This window comes from Suncus etruscus, chromosome 9 (assembly GCF_024139225.1).
Source record: "Suncus etruscus isolate mSunEtr1 chromosome 9, mSunEtr1.pri.cur, whole genome shotgun sequence".
Taxonomy (NCBI): Eukaryota; Metazoa; Chordata; class Mammalia; order Eulipotyphla; family Soricidae; genus Suncus; species Suncus etruscus.
The window spans coordinates 57,893,010-57,902,253 of NC_064856.1; the positions used below are offsets into that span (position 1 = coordinate 57,893,010).

The 9,244-nt window shown below is 45.0% G+C and overlaps 1 non-coding gene across 1 annotated transcript; it reads left to right on the forward strand.

Annotated features, from left to right (window-relative positions):
- The first annotated feature begins 3,002 nt into the window (after positions 1-3,002).
- LOC126019740 (U6 spliceosomal RNA) lies at positions 3,003-3,109 on the forward strand. The gene has a single exon (XR_007499365.1). It is a non-coding gene; the product is annotated as a U6 spliceosomal RNA (small nuclear RNA).
- The last annotated feature ends 6,135 nt before the right edge of the window (positions 3,110-9,244 follow it).

A 9,244-nucleotide genomic window follows, 5' to 3' on the forward strand; every position in this document is an offset into this window, starting at 1 on the left:
ATACTTATTTTGTCTGAAAAACTTCAAAGAGCCCATGACAGACACTCAAAATCAAAATTAGCATTCCAATGAGGATTTAAAAAATAATAATTCTTCCAGTTCTGCTGGAAGAGGAGGAGAAGGGAAGTGACTGGCTGGGAGTTGGGGAGGGAGTAAGACAAGCACCTTTCATCTGCCCACCCTGAGGAGCTCTGGGTCTGCCCAGTGGGCTGAGATGCTTAACCCCCTTCCAGAGCAGCAGCATGGGCCCTGCTGGGTGAGCAGAAGAGCATTGGTCCTGAAAGACTGGCAGAGAAGAAGGCCAAGCCATAAAGAGGTTTCCCAGAGCCACTAGCCATGGGCATGGCTGCAGCCTGGCTTTTTCATCTAGGTGGTTCTGAGTGCCACTGTGGGTGTGGTGGTTTCTGATCATGAGACTTCAGTATGACGACCTGTGTTCTGGGGTGTTGAAGGACCGAGTTGTAGCCAGGAGGCTTTGCCAGCATGCCTGCCCACATCATAGCTCCATTTGGAAGCCACTGCAGGGTCTCTAACACTCCCTGTCCCCAACAAAGTCTCAGTAACTTCTCTTCTGGAACTCCTCCACCTCAGATCTCTTTACTGGAGTTGGAACTTTTTCCTAGTTCTGCCTCCTGGATCTCTCCATAACCCAGTCACCTCAGAGGCACAGCCACATCCATCTCTCATTGCAGCCTCTTATTCTATATTGTAGACAGTCCATACCCAGACAAGAGTTCTCTCTCTCACAGATTCTATAGCCCCTTTTCTCACATCTGTCAGGAGCCTGCAGGGACCCCTTCCCCTAACACCTGAACTCCTGGGCCATATCCTTACTTGTTTCTGTTTGGGGATCTCAGAAGTCAGGACAGGGCTTATCTCTCCTACCTTGGCCAATCTGCTACGTATCAGAGGCCAAGAATCACAGAAGTTCCAAACACTCATCACTGCTCTCCTGCAGCTCACACTGCCCTTCCACTGCATCCTGAGCTCTTTCCATCTTTCACCTTTGCCCACTCTATCAACCCTTCAGGCCTGCTCTGAGGCTGGTCCAGAGTTCGATTCTGGTCTCCATTCTCTCTCTTCTTCACTGTGAACAACTTGCTCTGAGCACAGAGAGCTAGGCAGCCAGCCCCTGCTCAGATGGTGCCTTGGCCTACAGGAGCCAACAGGCCTGTGAGTAATTACAGAAAAGAGAGTTTAGGGTTGTATAGTTGTATAGAGGGACAGATAATTCCATGGGGATCCCTTATGAGGGGCCAAAAATCTGGAGGAGGAAGTCACCAGAGGGCAATGTGAGAGAGAGAGAGAGAGAGAGAGAGAGAGAGAGAGAGAGAGAGAGAGAGAGAGAGAGAGAGAGAGAGAGAGAGAGAGAGAGAGAGAACCAGTAGGCAAATCCAGGAAGGCAGAAAAGCCTGGGAACAGAGGAGAAATGCTTCTAACTTTGATCAACCAGTGCTCTTCCTTGTCTCAGCCTTTTGAACCTAGAGGTCCTGATTATCTGTTTCCGGAATAGCACTGGGGCTTCATGGAGAAAAAGGCAGGGCCTAAGGGAGCCCTCCTACTTCCATTTGAAGCAACCCCAGCCACCAATGAGAGAATTCTCATCAAGGACAATGGTAATGGGTTCCAGTTTCTAGAAAAGTCCAAAGATTCCCTAAAGGCCTCTCTTGGATGAACTTTTCCTATGATAGTGCTGATCTGTCCTGACTGCCATTACTATACTGTGAAAATGGATATATTCAAGGAACTCTGAGCCCATAATTTGTGTCATAGAGTCTAGATCATTCATGATCAGAAATCATATTGGACATATTGAACCATATTAGACCTCTGTTGTCTAGTAGAAATACTCTGAGAATTGGGTGGGTTCATATGGCACCCTGACAACTGGGAAACAGCAACAACTTGCTTTCAGGGCAGGTTTCCCTGCCTTGCCACCTAATGGTGAGATGAAATCCAAGGATGCTCCATGACACTCCAGCTTCAACATATGATCTGTGCAAAAACCAAGATTTCTAATTACAGAAGCCTGACTGCAGCAATTTCAATTGAGGAGAACTTTTCCTGGGACCATAAAGAAAGAACTTGGGGTTGAACTATTAGTATGTCTGGAGCCTGTAGTTGGTCTTATGACAGGATACTTCATGGGTAGAGACACCCTCTTTTTTGTTTTTGTTTTGTTTTTTAGGCCATGTGTATTTCTTTTCTTTCTTTCTTTCTTTTTTTTTTTTTTTTTGTATTTTTGGTTTTTGGGGCACACCCAGCAGTGCTCAGGAGTTACTCCTGGTTCAGAAATTGCTCCTGGCAGGCTCGGGGGACCATATGGGATGCTGGGATTTGAACCACCATCCTTCTGCATGCAAGGCAAACACTTTACCTTCATGCTATCTCTCCAGCCCCACAAGTGTGTTTCCTTTCTAATTTCCCCAACATTTGCTGAGCTTATGCAAAAACAAAAACCCAGATCCCCCATTTTTCTTAAGTTTTATTTTTGCTGTCTAGTTAGGAGGTTTTGTCTTTCTCATAGAACATTGGGACATGAATTACTATTTTTCAAAACTTTATATTTCTGTGTCTTTTTAGAAATTTAGAATAGAAAAAAGAAAGGATGGGGCCCTGGAGCCAAGTGGTCTTAGGTGAATTGGTGGGGGAAAAAAGTTCAGAACTAAATACCCAAGATAAAGTCAACAATAACAGAATCAAGAAGCCCAACTACAACAATCTAAACTTAAAATAGACCTGTTACACTTAGTCAGAGGGCTAAGAGTGGTAGTATAGGACACACGCTGGGAACTTTGGTGGACACTGGTGGTGGGAATGGCCCTAATTTACTGTCACCCTATGCCTGAAACCCAACTATGAAATGACTTGTAATTCACAATGGTTTCAATAAAATTTATTAAAAAAAAAAAAAGAAAATTGGCTTAGCTTACATGGGGAAAAATAACTACTCTGAGAATCATGTATTATTTTCATTTTCAAACATTAAAAAGTTTGTATCTGTGCTCGCTTCGGCAGCACATATACTAAAATTGGAACGATACAGAGAAGATTAGCATGGCCCCTGCGCAAGGATGACACGCAAATTCGTGAAGCGTTCCATAAAAAAAAAAAAAGTTTGTATCTACAATATTTCTTGATATGGTCCAATATTCTTGGAATGACATCATCTGAAACAATAATTTCAATATGTTATCAATATAAAATTACTAATGAGATACTTTAACTTTTTGGGATAACCATCTTCAAACCTCAGTGACTTTTTTTTTTCTTTTGGTTTTTGGTTTTTGGGTCACACCCGGCAGCACTCAGGGGTTACTCCTGGCTCTACACTCAGAAATTGCTGCTGGCTGGCTCGGGGACCATATGGGATGCCGGGATTTGAACCACCAACCTTCTGCATGCAAGGCAAATGCCTTACCTCCATGCTATCTTTCCGGCCCCCAAAATTCAGTGAGTTTTTAAAATATATTTCAGGCATAAACTTATCTGGATTCTTGAAGCTGGTGAGTGCTATATTGGACAGTACAGAGACTAATAAACTAGGCCTGTATATGAGAAAACTAGGGAAGGGAAGATATGACATTAGCTATCTACTGAATTTTTGTGTTTTTCCATTCATATGTGGATACTCAATTATCCATTTTATGGTACTAGGAGGTGTGGCTTTCGGGAAGTTATTAGAGTTAAATGAGGCCATAAAGATGGAGTCCTCATGAACAAGATTAGAGCCCTTAGGAAGGTGAGGTGAGAACTTGTCCTGTCTCTGCCCTCTTCTATGTGAGGACACAGTGAATAGCTTATAGTCTACAACTGTGAAGACATCCATCCCAGAACTCCACCAACACCCCCATGCTAACACCCTGATCTTGCACTTCCAATCTCCAGCCATAAAAAATAATTTTCTGGGGCCCAGAGAGTAGCCCAGAGTAGTAGGATAAAAAAAGTTGTCTTTACATAGCTAACCCTGTTTCAAGACCTGGCACCCAAGCACTACAAGACGTGATCCTGAGTATGGAGCCAGGAGTAAATCCTGAGCACTGTGGAATGTGTATTTGCTCTAAACCCAAAATTTTTGTTGTTTGTAGACTACCTAGTCTAAGATAGTCTATAATGACAACCCAAATAAAAACAGAGTTGCTTAGGAAGAAGTGAAAATAAGCCAGAATTTGAAGTGATGAAGTTCCCCAAGTTCTGGATAGAAGCAGAAGTTCAGCTTCCCTCCTATGAAGTCCCTCCTATGGCCTCAATGGACCCCTAATGGAATGTAGGGCACTGAGCTCAAGATCCCTGGGCTGAGACTAGGAACTTCTTTTCTTTTTTTTTTTTGCTAACCCTCTTCAGGTGTGTCTGGTCTTGGGCAGATCAATAGCCCTATTGACTTTGAGTAACATTGACAGTTCACAGCTTAAGATTTTTACTGGGGAAAGCCCAGAGAACTGTGGAGCACTGAGGAAAAAAGTTTTCTCTTTTATGTGGAGATAGAAAAGTGATACCTGAGTTGGGTTTAGAAAGGGGAGATTAGAATTTGCTCAGAAATCGTTTTCTGTGACTGGGACCTATCCAGCCTCTTTAAACCCCAGGTCTATATCCCTCTCAAAAGGATAAATATTTAGGTTAAGGAGACCCCCCACAAATAGATGGCCTACAATTTTGCTAATCAGTCAAAGCCCACTATAGAAGTGATAGATACTGAGTCTTCCTCCACGGTGCCCCAAGAAGTTAGACACAGCCTACTTCTTCCTCTCAGGCAGTCTGGACTTTGGGGTAAACTGAGTCTGCCTATGGAGAACCCTAGGCAGTGCAGTGGTCTTAGTAACCCGTGCATAAATCCCAGGAAGCTTCAGGCTGCAGTAGGCACTGTCTCGACTTCTGGTCTGTGGCAACACCTGTGAGGCCTGGGGACAGTGGGGCCCGAGCTCTGCAGGCAGAGTCTCAATGCCTCACGCCCCCTCCTGGCCACTAAGCTCGTACAGATGCCAGTAATGAGCATCTCCTGCACCACCGTGGCTCAGAGGCGGCCTCCTGGAGCCAGCCTTGTTCTCATTGTCCAGCACCACCCCCAATGCACCAGGCCCGGGCCTCAATCACGATCAATGGGCCGAGGATGTGCTGACGAGGCACTTTCATCTTTTCTCAAGGCCCGTGTTTGAACTTCTCTGAGCAAGCGGCCTCCCCAAACGTGCCTGTCTTCTAAGAAGGCAGCCAATCTCCTTTCCCTTGCTTCCTAAGCTGATCCTGAGAGTTATTGAGGCACAAAAAAGGAAATGTTCAAAGGCAAATCTAAATTACCGTCCTCTTCAAACTGGGGAAAAGTCTTATTAAGTCGCCTACGTGTGAATCCCGGCCTATTTCTGTCTGCAGACCTTTCTTCCTTTGTGCCACATAAATGGACACATCGTATTGATTTTCTTTCAACCTAGATCACCTCCATCGCTGCGAATATGGGCAGACAAATGTCACTCCTTCCTTCCCGGTGGGGCTGATGAAGAATAGCAGTGGCAGCCAGAAGGGCCCTCATGGTGGGGGGGCTGCTACACTACCCACACCACCACCCCTGTGTCTTTTCCCACGGGACTTAGCAGAACCGCTGGAAGCCAGTATTTTCCCTGGAGAAGACAGGAGAGGCATTGGGAGTCTGTGGAAGGCTTTGATATCTTGGAATCCAGCAGCCAGGGCCTAACCTGACTTCCCTGGGGAGACAATGACAATGTCAGGGTCTCTTGAATCATCCTCTGCCTTTGCCTCATTTTTTTTTTTTTTGCGACTGTGTCTCCCACCACCTGCTCCTCTGTGACTCCCCCACACCTCTGGCTCTTGCATTTTGTTGATCCACTTTACTTGGCTTCTTTGCCAAGCAGCCACATGTGCCCATTTCAGGACCTAAGCAGTCATTCCACACCTGAAACGCTCAGTTCCCATCATCATAAAGGCTCATATCCTCACCACCAAGTCTCTAGTCAACTGTCAATTCCACAATGGAAATGTTTCAGCCACTTAAACTTGCATCCTCTCCCCTAGACCCCTAATCCTCTCCCCGTTTTGTTTTCCTTTGTAATGCATTTAGGAAAACTGATATACTCCAATTTGCTTGAGTTAGTTGTCTCTATCCACTAAAATTTAAACTTTATATAGGCAGATATATTTGTCCTGTGACTTATCACGGTGTCATCTAGTGTACAATACATAGAGGTACTCAAATAGTTTTCAAGACCAGTCATGTTTGAGGGCTGTGTTGATTATGCTGATCTATTAGTCAATTACTGGTCTCTAGAGGGCACCATAGAGAATGTCCAGCTTGTCCCTCTTCTCCCAGTAGGCATCATCTCTACTGTTACCCCAGATTTGCAACAAAAATCTCTCCCCCATTCCTGAGGCTTGGCCTAGACACTGCCTCTTCCAGCTTTGGCTCAGAACAATGGCTTCTATGACCCTGTCTCTAGCCTGGCTGTTCTGTTCTTCCAATACAGGAGGGTACTTTGCTCCATCAGACCCAGCAGATCATAGCATTGATGTAGAGATATGAGGCCCTCAGCTGCCCTCCACATGACATTCCCAGAAGATGGAGTCTCCTCTGGGGATCTCGGAGCTGCTGCTTAACTATAATCATAGGCTGAGCTAATAAGGAATAAAATGACCTACTGATTATACACAATGTTTGAGTGTTTGTATCTCTTACACATTCTCATGTAGGAATCTCAATTCCCTAGGTGATAGTGTTATCACAGTGCTTCTCAAACTTCTGCTTGCAGCCCCTTTTTGTCTAAGAAATACACTATGAGTGAGAATGTTAGATTCATGCTGATTTTGAATTAATTTTGGACCATTGCACATTCAGAAACCTTTTATTGTCCCCATTTTTCATGAACCTTACATTATTCCAGGGTTTCTTAAACTTTTTCCACTTGCACTCCCTTCTTTCCTGACCTGTTTATATCAGGTATATAAAATATATGCAGATCAAACATCTACTTAGAGTGAATCATAAAGAAGCTGATTTTAAAGCCAAGTTTTTAAAATGTTATGATCCCTAGTTTAAGAGCTAGGGACAAGGAGCAAGGCCTTAAGAAGGTGGCTGTGAAGGAGATTTTCCAGAGCTCCACAGTCATGTCACTACATAGGGACAAAACCAGAAGTCAGCCACTGCAATGAGGATAGGACACCCTGGCCAGCAGGAGCTCTGGCCTCTTTTGGTTACTCCCTGGTGTCACCATTGGATAGTGCTCTTTTGTTCTCAGTTTCCCCATCTACATGTGGAAAGAATAACCAGATGACTTTTAAGCACCTTTGGTTTATTTTGGGTAAAATTAGAACCACAACTATAAGTCTTGGGTGACAAGTAGGGAATATCCACCCTCTATATTAACCTTCTCAATTCAGTTTTCATCTAGGGATGCACTGGGCCAGGAGGGTAGTTGAGAACCTGAGAGTAAGTAGAATGTTGGACACAGACCAACCTGAGAAGGTGAGAAAGGCACCCAAGTCCTCACTTGATTCTCCAATAGTCTTAGATCCCATGTTGCCAAGACTTTATAGAGCTAAAGGCCACTTAACCTAACTGCAGCCCTCAAAGAGATTCCATTATTGAGAGCACCAGGGATCTTTGATTTAGGGCCCAACACAATGCAATTTTCTATTCTCAGCTTAAGTGTGCTCATAGAATTCTGGTCACCAACTTGGCCCAAGCATGGCCCCAATACTGAATTTGACCCTGACCCTCCAACCCAGAGGGTATGTTACTATCAACCACCCACCTTTCTGAACTGAGTCACTGTGAGTGCAGTTGCCTTTTTAGGTGCATCTCTCCCACACAGAGGTCCTGAAGAGGTCACTTTCAACCATGGTGACATATATCTTCTAGTATCCAGGCAGTTTGTTTCCCCATTACTCTATGGCTATGCAGTCCCTCAGTAATCAGTGATTCCTGCTTGTCTGACCAACCTACTTCCTACCCCTGGATGACCATTTATTTTCTTTCTCTCAGCCCTCCTCTCTCCAGAGGTTTATAATCACTTCCTCCTTGGACTTCCTTTCCCATCCCCACTCCCAAATCTTGGGCTACACAAATCTGGGATGGGTTGCAGCATGCAAAATCCCATTTTTTTTAAATAAAACCTCTATTCTTAATTTTCCTCTTCAGAATGAGGACTCCAGTTTAGAAGACCCTGGCTCTAAGGTGATGTAGGGTCAGCTTAATGAGCAGTGCTTCCTCAAATCTTTCTTTGTATTTTGTTTTTGGGCTACACAAAAACAAGTCTTACCCCTGTAAGTCTATTCCCAAGTATCATTCCTCTGTTTGGGATCATGTGGGGTTCCAAGGAACAAACCTGTCAGTCACATGCAAGACAATCATCTTACCCATTGTACTACCTCCCTCATCCAGTGAGGGAAGTAAATATTGTGTTCTTGTGGTTTCTATGGACACCCCCTTGCAACAGCTCTACAATCTCTTAAATCCAGATAGGCAGAACCTTCACTTAGAACAATGCATATCCACCTCAAGCCACTGTTCCCCACCTTGAGCGCCCACTGCTGAGTGGGGCACATTCCCTGAGCATAGTCTTCCCTCTCTGACCTGTTTCCCACTTAGTTTTATGGTCCTCACTTACCTGTCATCTTCTGCAGACACTTCACTAACCAGGTGGCTAAGGGGTCTCTTCTGGTCTCAGGGCCTCCAGGCCAGCTCCCACCCAGCACACTCACCATCTTGTCCCCTGCTGGACAGTTCTCTCTTGCTGTGGGCTGAGTCAGCTCTCAGGCCAGCTGGCTGTGCAATTTTTCTCCTTTTCTAGTCCAGGGCCCAGCTCAAAGCAAGTTCTCAGTGGGTGTGTGTTGAAAGAATGAAGGAGTACAAGTAGGCAAGCCCAGAAAGGAATGGGACGGGCCATTAGCCTCAGCACCAGCACGCTACACCCCCCAAAACCCCATGCATCTGCTTGCTGGAGAAAAGCAGACAGACAGATGGAAACCAGCACAGCAAAGGGATCCTTAGGGGGAAGCAACTCATTTCCAAACGGGAGGCGTACAGGCCATGGGAAGACAAAAAAAATTTCTCAAAATTAAACCAAAGGAGGGGTTTGGGGAGCGAGGGGGCTCCGAGGGATTTATTAATGCACGCCTCCAAGTGATTCTTCCTCCTGCAATCCAGGCGCTGGGTTAGCACTGACTTCCAAATTATATTTAATTGGACAATTATTCAAACTGAAAAACCTGCCCAGGAAACGAAGGGGGTCCTTAATAAACA